The sequence below is a fragment of the Rhinolophus hipposideros genome (assembly GCF_964194185.1).
Source record: "Rhinolophus hipposideros genome assembly, chromosome: 3".
In the NCBI taxonomy this organism is placed as follows: Eukaryota; Metazoa; Chordata; class Mammalia; order Chiroptera; family Rhinolophidae; genus Rhinolophus; species Rhinolophus hipposideros.
This window is the reverse complement of record NC_138049.1, coordinates 104,872,821-104,883,944: the sequence shown is the minus strand read 5'-3', so window position 1 is coordinate 104,883,944 and position 11,124 is coordinate 104,872,821. Positions and strand designations below refer to the sequence as shown.

The 11,124-nt window shown below is 51.9% G+C and overlaps 1 pseudogene across 1 annotated transcript in view; it reads right to left on the bottom strand.

The window, feature by feature from the left end:
• Positions 1–849: 849 nt before the first annotated feature.
• LOC308494675 (DLA class II histocompatibility antigen, DR-1 beta chain-like) overlaps positions 850–11,124 on the bottom strand; it is a 51,701-nt pseudogene continuing 41,426 nt past the window's right edge. The window contains exon 5 of the transcript in view: positions 850–974. The product of the transcript in view is annotated as a DLA class II histocompatibility antigen, DR-1 beta chain-like (transcript). The remainder of the gene's footprint in view (positions 975–11,124) is intronic.

The window sequence follows — 11,124 nt, the reverse complement described above, 5'->3', positions numbered from 1 at the left end:
ACTTCCATAAGAGGTCACATAACTTTTTTTCCAGGGACAGGAGGTGGGTGTTAAGAGCTGGGTCTGTGGCTGGACTTCAGTGGGATTTGTTTTCTCTGCTCTTTCTGTGAATTGAACTGCTGACACGGGCTCTCCTTTTAATTAAATTTTAAATATATGCACTTATATTTTTATGGAGATGGTGGATATATGTGAAGAGAAAGCAGATGGCTTTGGAAGTGACGAATTAATTATAAAGAAAGGTTGGCCCCTTATAAGCCAGAGTCTGTCCTTTCTCTTCACCTCCTCCCTGATCTGAGGACACGAGGTGCTAGAATAAGGAGGCAAGAGCAACTGACGCATTTTCATAAATGATTTAGGAAGGCTGTGGTTGGGAAAAGTTTGTGCTTTCATGTTTAGGAAGCAGAGAAGTCTTGGTGGAGTTTCCGTCTGTGTGGATGGGAGCCAAAATGGTTTCAAATGTCAGCCCAGTCCAGGGTAGGTTCAGGGGAAGGGAAGCAGCTGTCCAAACTCTTTCTCTTCCATTGCATCAACGAACCTCGGTTGTCCACTTCCCCACATCTGCTTGGGTGCTAGTTTTGGGATTTGCCGGGGGGCGGGGGGCTTCCCGCAGTTGGTAGTGGGAGCAGCGGGCCACTTGCAGCCTCTGCCATTGACCATGGTGGCAGTACACCGGCCTCCTTCCCACCAGCCTCCTCTGGAGGTGAGTGGCAGGGAAAGAAGGAAGATTCTGTTTCCTCTGAGGTCCAGGGGGAGGGCTGGATGACTGGGTGGTGTCTGGACAAGTGTGGGAGCAATGGAGTTCACCCAGGAATAGAGGGGACTTTGTTTGTTGCTCAGGTTTTGTGCTCAGGGGCCGTTTACAGCAGCAGCCCCTTCATAGCTGTCTGGCTGAGCAGAGCCCGGATCTGCCACTGCCGTGAGCATGCTCCTTATGCCCTTGTGGTCGCTCGTGTGTGCCAAGTGGGCAGGTCCTACAACCCCAGTCGGGACAGGAGGGTGAGCTAGCAGAGGCGCAAGCTCATGTTTACACTGCAGGATCCAGGACTCGGGCAAGAGGACTTTGGAGAGAGCGCTGAAGATAGTGGCAAGACTTGGAGACGCTCACCCAGGTCTAAAACAAGAAGAGCTTTGGGCAGCTCTGAAGATGGGCCATTAGAGCTCCTCCTCCCCCTCCCCTGGAGCACCCATCTCTCTTACTCCTTCTCCACTCCTTAGAATAACATTTTTCCTAAAAGAGCAATCAAGTTATTGGGGAACTTTAACTGCAGGTCTTTGAGAGAACCCTCTACTTCCCCCTACCAGGTCTCAAGAGCCAACCACAGATAATTCATTTAATCATTATTCACCCAGGGACTGTCTTATGAATGTTTGACTGTCAGAACTGAATTCCACCCCAAAGAAAAGCCATCCTCAGAGAAGATTTGCAGTTGTTCTTTGTAAAAAGGAGTGAAAAAAGAGGGAATTTACTTAAAATAGACACGTGTAAGCTCCCAAGGAAGAGGGGGCATAAATTACAAGAACGGCTCCAATCAAACTTGAATCCTCCTGGTTTAGGATTTTACTAAGGAGGATAGAAAATGAAAGGGAACCAAGTATTCTCACCAACTTCCAAGTCACATCAAGACAGTCTGCTTGTGATAGGAAGATTACCTGCAGGAGGGCTTTATTTGATGTGAAAAGGGTTAACATCATTTCAGTAGATTAGAAATTCTCTGGGTCTCTTAGAAGTGAGAAGCAAATCCAGAGCTTTTACATAAAGGCATGTGCATGAGTTCTTCTTAGACACTGGAAACAAAAGGGGGGGAATGGCCAGATGTGCTTTGTGTTTAACACACAGGCTCATGAGGATCTTATGACTTTCATTTAAGGGATGGCTTTGCTGGGTGATGGGCAGTCATGGGGGGACAGGGTGGGACTATGTTAAACGCTTCAGCCAAAGAACTAGCCAATGAGTAGTTGACAGTCGCCTCCCCAGTGTTGCTCTGTGCTAGGCACTCGGTGTGGGGGGTGGACACTGATGTCATAGCACAGCCCATCCCTGGAGCAGCTCATGAACTAGTGGAGGACAGCTGAACAGCCCGGAAGCAATACTTCATACAGAGATAGTAGTAAGCTCTGGAGGACTCCAGAGGAGAGAACTTCCTTAGGCCAGAGTTATCAGAGGGCTTCCGAGGGGGGTGGGGTGGGTGAGCCGACTGGCTCTGGGGTGGGAAGGCATGCAAGCCTCAGAAACCTTCGTTCCGGTGCCACCATTTCTCCCTTTCAGCTTCTCTCTCTTCCCTCGTTGCTGCGTCCCTCTGCCCTCAACACCTCCCCCACATCCCACCTCCACCTTCCCCAGAGGCTGAGGACACAGTTTAGGCCAGCCGTGTTATTAGATTTTAAGTGACGCTATGACTTTTTAATTCTTGCTTTAATTGCCTTCCTATGCAAGGCACTGAGACTGGTTGATTACCAGGCAACTGGGCCTGGCGGTCACAGTCCTTATCCGATGTCCCTTCAAGCTACAGTGAAAGGGACATGCTCCCAGGACCTCAAGAGTGGGCTTTTCTTTGGCTGAGCGCCACCGGCATCCCAGGCTCCAGCCTGCAGGCTCCTGCGGGCTGTTTGGGCCCAGGGCGCTGTCCGTGGTGCTGACGGCCCTAGGCCGCCCCAGTTAACCAGGCTCCCCAGCCAGCGCCTGGAACTTGGAGGGATGAATAATTTAAATAGATCAACTTGGACATATTTCCCTTTCCCCTAAGGGCAGCAAAACCTCCCCTGATGAATCTCTGGAATGATTACCCCTCATTCAAGGGAACTCAGCGGTGAGGGGGTTGGGTGCCTCTGCCAGGAACTCAGAGAATGAGATTTGGGTGGATGGAGAGAGGATGTGGGCAGGCTCCGCTAGGGCTTTCCTGCTGTGGGTGGCGCCCGCTATTGCTATTAGCTCTTCAGGGAGAGGAGACCTGAAATGAAGAGCAGCCATGCCCAACCCGTCTTCTCTCAGCCTCTGGCCGTGACAGGCCCATATGAGGGGTCCAGTGTGTCCGCTCATCATTTTCTCTCAAAGCTCACAATGACAGGCTCAGCACTGTGCCAAAGAGAAGGGCCCACTTTGGCCTAAGAGACAGGTCGCTGCTTAGTGATGCCAGGCCCCCACAGACCCACTCCGGCAGATGCTGTGTGGGGACAAGGTGGCCCATTAGAGGATTAAACAGTCTGGGTGTGGTGGTAACTGCGCAGGGTCAGCAGTAGGCCTTCCCCATCCACTCTCGGGCTGCGGCCAAGGTTCTGCATGAACCCTTAAGGCCTGTGTCCAGCTCAGGTTCCAGAGAGGGGACCCGTCTCCCCACGCCCCCACTGGCCCATCTCGCTGGCTGCTTCTCTGGGTTTCTAGTCTCCAGTCTTTGTTCCCTCCCTCACACCCTGTCTCACAGGCTAGTGTTGAATAGCTACATCTGACGCCTCCCTCTACGCAGACGTCAGGCACCTCTTGTTCTCTTCTCCTTTCCTCTGAGAACTAAATCCACTTGGAACCCTCCTGTGTCCAGTAGATCCACGGCCCTAGTTAGCAACCAGGGGGCTGACTGTGGGTACCCCGGGGACAGGAGTGCAGTCTACCTCCGTGAGGGCTAAACTCTCTCTGGGACAGAGGAGGGCAAGAGGGCGGCTTCTCATCCAGGAGGTCCGGGCCCTGAAGGGGGGATTTCTAGAGAGCCCAGAAGGCCACAATCTCTTGCTGAGGCCAGCTCAGCACCTGTGTGGTTTTTCTAACACCACCAAACAATTCTGTGACAGCAGCTGGGTGTCCTACAATTTAATTCAATCTGCCAGTATCTACCTGAAGAGAGTGCCAGACCCCACAGGTTAAGGGCTCAGTCCCACAAGACTCTCCCTCTCCCCAACTTCAGATGCTAGTTGCAAATCTAGGTGGTCACCTGTGCTTCTGACCGGCTGGCTATAAATGGGACGTTCCCACGACCCCTTCCCCAGGTTTAATTAATTAGTTAGAGCAGCTCACAGAGCTCAGAAAAGCATTCGCTTATGTTTACCCATTTATTATAAGGAATGTTATAATGGATACAGATGAACAGCCAGATAAGAGGTACACGAGGCAGGGTCTGGAAGGGTGGTGGGCTCAGGAGCTTCAGTTCCCATGGAGCTCAGGTGCACCACCCTCTTGGTATGTGGATGCGTTCACCCAGAAGCTCTCTGAACCCTGTCCTTTTTTTTTTTTTTTTTTTACTGGAGGCTTCATTACATAGGCATGATTGATTAAATTGTTGGCCATTGGTAATTGAACTCAATTTCCGGCCCTTCTGCTCCACTGGAGGTCAGGGGGTGAGACTGAAAGCTCCTACCCTCTGATCATATGGTTGATTCTCCCGGCAACCAGCCCCCATCCTTAGGTCATTTCCAAAAGTCATCTCATTAACACACTGAGGTGTGGTAGAGAGGAACTTGTTATGAAAACCTTTATGGCTTTGAAGCTGTTTCAGGAAGAGGGGTCAAAAAAACAAATATTAGAACAAAAGATGGTCCCACTGCTCTTATCACTGAGGAAATTCCAAGGGTTTTAGGAGCTCTGTGCCAGAAAGTGGAAGACTAAACATGTACCTTATTAGAAATTGCAATATCACACCACCACTAGGGGGCACTCTCCTAAGGGATAGGTGGGGGAGGGGCGGGGGGACATCAGTGCAATTGGTGGAGGGGAGCAGTAGAGGTAGGAGAGCTTCCCCCAACCCACACTGTTTAAGCTGGAGGGGGAGACAGGAAGGGCCCAGGGTCCAGGGGAAGCCACAGCGGGAGGAAACTCAGGAGCCAGCAGAATGGGGTGCTGACGTCAAGCCTCAACCTGGCACTGCCCGCGTCCCCCTTATCATCTCTACACTGTCATTGTCAGAGCGCGGATGTGACAGGTTTCATGGGCCGGCCGGCCCACTTTCATCTCTGGCATTTCATTTCGCTGATTTAACATTTCCCCAGAACGCAGGGTTGGTTTTATTTTCCCACTTGATTTCCTAGCGTTTGTCTCTTCATTGTTTTTCTTCTTAAAAGAATAAAGCCAAAGACAAGCACCTGTCTTTTATTCTCTCGGCTGAAATTTTGCAGCTGGTTGGGAGGAATGAGGTAGGGGGAGGTAGAAAGAGGTGCTTTTGGGAGAAGGGACATGGAGGGACAGGATGACTGTACTAGCTGAGGATGGGAAAAGCACCTGGCCTGGGGGAGGGTGCAGCTGGCACCTGAGGGTGCTCCCTTGTGGGAAGCAGCCCGGGGCCCTGGGCCATCCAGATAAGACCCAGGCTCTGCGAATGTGCTGGCCCTGAAGGCTGGATTAGTGTCACACACCACAGCTGACTGGAGCATGGCCTGGGCACTTAACAGACGTGGGATTAGGTCCCTCACCCCTCCCATTTCTCCAGCAGGGAAAGTGGAGCAAGCAAGAGGACTGGGTTGCTAGATCATGGGGCACCGTTCCTCTGTGAGGGGCACCCTTGACAGAGATTGTAGGGGCAGGAAAGGGCTTGACCGTGTTCTTAAAACTGATAGGTCAGCCTGGTGTGGCCTGAACCTGGGCTGGGGTGTGTGATTCAGATGGGCTGGAGATGAGGAGGAGGCAGGAGCTGGATCACACAGCACCTGAAGGCCACCCATGGAGATTTATCATGCTTTGGCTGTCCTGCATCTACTCTTCTCTCTCTTGTGGCAGAGAGGGAAGCAGAAAGGCCAGACTCTCTCTCATTTGGCTAGGACATGGCACTTAACCTGGCTTGGCCAACTGCTCCCTTCTGCCCTGGAATTTAAGTCTTAAGTAGCCAAAGATGGGAAGAAAAGTCTCCCTCTGGCTCCCTCTGGGCTGTGATGGGGAATATGGGGCCTGGCAGCCTCGGGAGTGCTGTGTCCTAGCTATTCCTGACAAAAGATGCTTCCTCCCTGTTTCCAACCCTAAAGTCTCCTGTTACCAATTCTGGGGGCCTCTGTGCCCTCCAGCATAGCCTGTTTTTTCTTAAGCTAGCCAGAAATGGCATGAGAGCACATGATCTGAGCTTTGTTTTTAAAGACCATTCTGGTTGCTGTGTGGAGAGTGGATTGTGGGGAGGCAAGAAAAGAAGCGGGGACATGAGTTGGGAGGTGACAGGCCAGGCAAAAGATGATGGTGGTGATGGAAACCGAGTATTCAAGATACATACTTGGAAATGGATTTGGGGACAGATTGGTTGCGTGGAAAAAAGAATCAAGAATAGTGTTTAGGTTTCTGACTTGAGGACTCTGTGGACAGGGGTGATATTGACCAAGCTGGAGAAGACCAAAGAAGAAAGAGAAGTGTTGGGGGAGGTAGAATCAATAGCTCCTTGTTGAACATTTTAAGTGTGAGCTGCTATGCCAGTGAGGGTCCAAGCCGGAAAAGAGAACTTTTGCCAGGTAGTTCAACAGAGAGAACATAACATGCAGAACCACTTACAGAGGTGCTGGAAGAGCTAAAACAGGACATGGGGAAACAACCCAGAGGTGGCCAATGACAGGAATCTGCCCTACCCTAGCATGGAGGTACAGGGAAAGAGGTAATGGTACCAGCCCAGGATCTGGGGCTGCCCTGTGGGAGCTGGGATGTGGAGAAGGAGCTGCCCGAGAGGCCTCCCAGGCTGGACCTGCAACTGTGGAGGGGACAAACTGGGAAGCTGGCAGATAAGCAGCCCCGGGCAGAGACCCTGTAAGTCAGAGAGAGAAGAAATACTACTGTGGCTTCTCCTTTTCTCCCTCCCACCAGTCTCCAGTCAGTGTCTCCCATTGGCTGACAGGAAGCCAGCAGGCAAGGAGCCTGGAAAATGTAGTTTTCTGGGGGCACTGCTGTGACACAGCAGAGCAGGGGAAGTCAAGCAAAGCAGGAGGGGTCAGCACAGATGTCTACCGGAAATCACTGTGACGGTTTATCTAGTCTCCCTCCAGGAATATTTGTATTTTTAACATGTCATTTCAAAGGAATAAATGTCTCATGAGGAGATTCAGGTACCAGGGACAGGGGGTCTCTTCTAGTTTCCCTGCAGAGAGGCTGGACATGAACTTTTATTCCATCTAGGACAGGTCCACCTTGGAAGTCAGAACTGGCCTTGTTCACATTCTAAAAAAGCCACCCTAGCGCCTTGTCACCTTCAGACTCCATCTCCAACATCCCTCTGTCCTTTTCAGGGACACGGAAGCAGTGGATTTGTCAGAAACCTGCCTCCAGGATAAAGAGAAGGAGGGGAACATGATTAGGAGAGCCATGAAGTGGTGATGACAGCAGCTGCTGAATGTGGGAAAAGGGATCCTAATTATTGCTTGGACAGGCAGGAAAGTAGTCAATCAGAGCCGAGGTAGAGGTCAGACACACGTGTCAGGGCGGACAGTCCCCCGCTAAGAACTCCCGTCCCTTTGCAAGGTGGAGCCTCAGATTGAGAGGAAGGAGATGGTGACTAAAGAGAACTCAGCCCAGAGGGGGGATCTCGGGCTCCAGTGAAGACCGGGGAGGCTGAGGCCGGAGAGCTGCATTCTTGCTCCAGTCTGGAGAGCTGGGGCTTTGGGGGAGCTTGGGCAACCCCGCCTCTCAGGGCCTCAGTTTTCTCCTCTGTAGTAACCAGATGCCTCCTGCTTCTTTGGTCTTCATGGACTGGGCTTCCTTCCATGCACACACAGTACTCTGAGCCCCTCCCGCTGTCTGCAGGATGTCCAGTCTTGCCAAGGTTCCCCTCCATGTAGTTCTGGGGCTCCCCAAGGAATTCTTCTACAGTCTGCAAACCCACGGGAGTGGCTCTGCCAGCATCTCGCTCTGGGTGACAGCTTCTCCTGGGCTCTGCCCGCTGCTTTGTCACTGGGAATTTTCAGGTCAATGCCTTCCTTCTCAAACACTTTCCCTCCAAGCTGGAAGAAAGGCCTAATTCCCACAATTCACGAAGCCTGGCTAAGACTAGGTTCCGGACTTTAAGCAAGCTTCACTAGGGGCTTAGTCAGTGGTAAAGGAAAATGGATTAGCAGGTGCCCCGACCCTGGGGTCTGCAGGGCTCACGCCTCCACAGGCACCTCCCCAGCCCCTTCTCCCTCTTTGGCTCTTTCCTTAGCTTGGACCTGACGCCATGGGCCTGCTCGCTCTTAATGAGAGTACCTCTGACGGTGGCCCTGTGACCCAGACCCCAACCTCTGCTGCTCCGGAGGGTGGGGTGGGGGTGGTGGGGTGGTGAGGGGAGCAGCACCGCACTGCCCCCAAATCATGTGTTTCTCGTCAGACCCATCCTCTCTAGTCCAGAAGAGGAGTTTGGCTGCACTTCTACACAAAAAAACCCACTAAATTATTTTTCCCAGAACAAAAGAGCTCTCTTTCCACAACATGGGTCAGAGAATTGCTGAGAGCTTTGATGTATAAGTTTGTTCCCCCTTCTGGCCATTGAGGTTGCAGAAATATTGGGGCTTGGCTTGGGTAGAGCCTCTTTTCATGTGAATAATGGGGATCATAAGGTCTGCCTTGCTGGGCATTATGAGCATTTTAAAAACACTATTTTTTTTTAAAACTATTTAATTATGAGCATTAAATAGATAATTAGTCTGGTGTATATGGTAGATCCTCGGAAAGTGCTGAGGCGTTTTCCCCATCTTGGCTCAGTTACTTCAATTGTTACATAAGGAGTTGGGGAAAAGAAGGCCATACTGGGGGGTTTAGATGACTCTCCAAACTCTCTGGATGCAGAGACAGGGAGGAAGGAATCTTTTCTGGGTGACGACACAGGGGCATGGGAGGGGCCAGACCAAGCAGAGTGGGTGTGGGGCCAGGTCGTGGATCAGTGTGGTCCCTGGAGGTCCTCTGTCCAGGCTCTCTCCCTCCCTGCCTTGCTGTGTGCCCCTTGGGCAAGGCACAACCTCTCTGTGTCTCACATTCATCAGCTGATAGCTGGCCTTGTCAATACCACCACACCCCGCTCTACTCCCAGGTTGGCTTGAGATTTAACGAGATGTGAACGTGAAAATATTTTTCCAACTTAAGTGTCATCTCTGCCAAGGACAGGCCCGAGTATCTGATTCAGATTTGAGTTGCCAGCACCTAGATGTGGGGCAGAGCAGGGCCTCGTGGGGTTGTGTGAACCGAGGGGTCCTAGGGCCCTATCCATGTGTGGAGGGTTGCGAGAAGCTGCCTGCAGTCCTGCCTACAGATGCATCATGTTGTCCTTGTCACTGAACCCCTGCTGACCTTGTCATGGGTGGAGTGACCTTGCCTTGGAGTGACCTTGCCTTCTCTCTCTGCTCCCCGAGGGCTTCACCCTGCACCTGGCACACAGTGGTACTTAGAGTTTGTGAAATAAATAGATTTGTGGGTAAGACGCCCTGGTTTAAAAAACAAGAAAATGTCCAAAGGGTGGAGAGAATCAGTAAGGGTGGGAGGGAGAAGGACTGTCTCCGGGTAGAAAGATGGTCTGCTATTTGTTCAGCTGTGAGCAGTTATTGCGAGCCTACAGTGAGGGAGATAGAGATGGACAGGCACGGACAAAGGCCAGCGGATTTTCTGTGGCAGGTGGGCTCTACGAGGGCTCCCTGAAAGAGGCGCATTTAAATGGAGTGGAGAGTAGGGAGCTTCGGGACAGCTGCTCCCGGGTCCTGATGGAGGTGGGCAACGCCCTTCAGGAGAGTGGCTGGGAATCGGGACCCCCATCGCATACCCCGAAACAGTGTCTGGACCTGGGTGCCCTCCTGGTGAGCCTGCTCCTGCTGGGGGGGCGCGGTGGAGTGTCCACTGTTTTTCACCACCCTCCGAGCTATGGGGCCTTAGGTCTACAGCCTAAGGGAGCAGTTCAGTGCAACTGAACAAATGTTTATGGAGCGCCCACCATGGAGCCCACGAGTGGTGGTCCTCACCTGCCTCCCCTTGGGGATGGGGAGAGAAGAAGACTTTTTCAGGGTTTTGGCCGGAGATTGCTCCCATGTGCCATGTTGGAGAGGGGATGGGGTGGGGCTTAGAGGTGCACACAGTTACAATCACATGACAGGCAGGCAAGAGGGCCGGTGGCACCCTGCTTTCTCAGGTATAAGGATTCATGTTTGACAAAAACTTCTAACAGCTTTAAACACTGAGTGGATATGAAAGAAATTACCATTCAGTGTAATAATGGTATTTTGACTCTTTAAAAATGAGGCGTCCTTATCTCATAGAGATATATAGTGAAATAATGATGGATAAAGCTGTCTGATGGCTGGACTTCCTTCAAAATAACAGGGGAAGGGGCGAGGCAGGGGGGTGAGCTGGCCCTGAGTTGAAGACAGCTGATTCTGCGTGATGGCCATGTGGAGCTTTATTAGACGATTCTCTGAATTTTTTGTGTATTTTTGAAATTTTCCATAATAAAAAAAGTGGAAACCCCCCCCACAAAAAAATGTGTAACAACAGCACTACTTTGTTTGAAAACAATAACTTTCAACTGCACTTTAGTAATCTGTCACTACGTAGGAAATTCGCAACGACGACAAGGCACTACGGATTCAGGGACGCTTTGGAGGAACCTGTGTTTTGTTCATCTTTAAACATGTGAAAAATGGCAGTGCACGTGCGGGACCACGTGTTCACTCGGAGACTGCGTTTGGCTGGCATGCGATGCAGGAAGTCTTTGACATAATTTGAAAGCTGCCTGGGGGCTGGGGTGTGCAAGTTGGGGACACCCCTTGGGGAATGGACAGCAGGGACCGACCTGAGGCTCCCCAGGAGGCAGACGCAGACACAGGGGGTTTGGGGGCCTCCCTGGAGATGCAGCAGGAGTGCTGTTGGGCCAGTCCCTGCAGAGAACCTGCCACTGTGTGTGGCATGTGGTGGCCTCGTGTGCACCTTGTGACATCATTCCGCCGGCTGCATCACATTAGGCAGACGACACGATTCTCCCAGGGCCCGGCCCCTGTCACAGTGAGTTGAAATCTTGGGTCAGCCCAGTTTTCTCCCTGCCTGACCCAGCGTCCCTGTGGGCAGGGGCCGACACGCTCAGCTTTCCCAGCCTCCTCTTTCTTAATCCACTTCTCCTATGGCTGCTGTTCACAATGCACAGGGTTCAAAGAGGTCAGGTGGGGGTCCTGCTGAGGACGGGGGAGAGGCTCTTCACCCACCCACCCTCTCCTCCATGCAGGGCC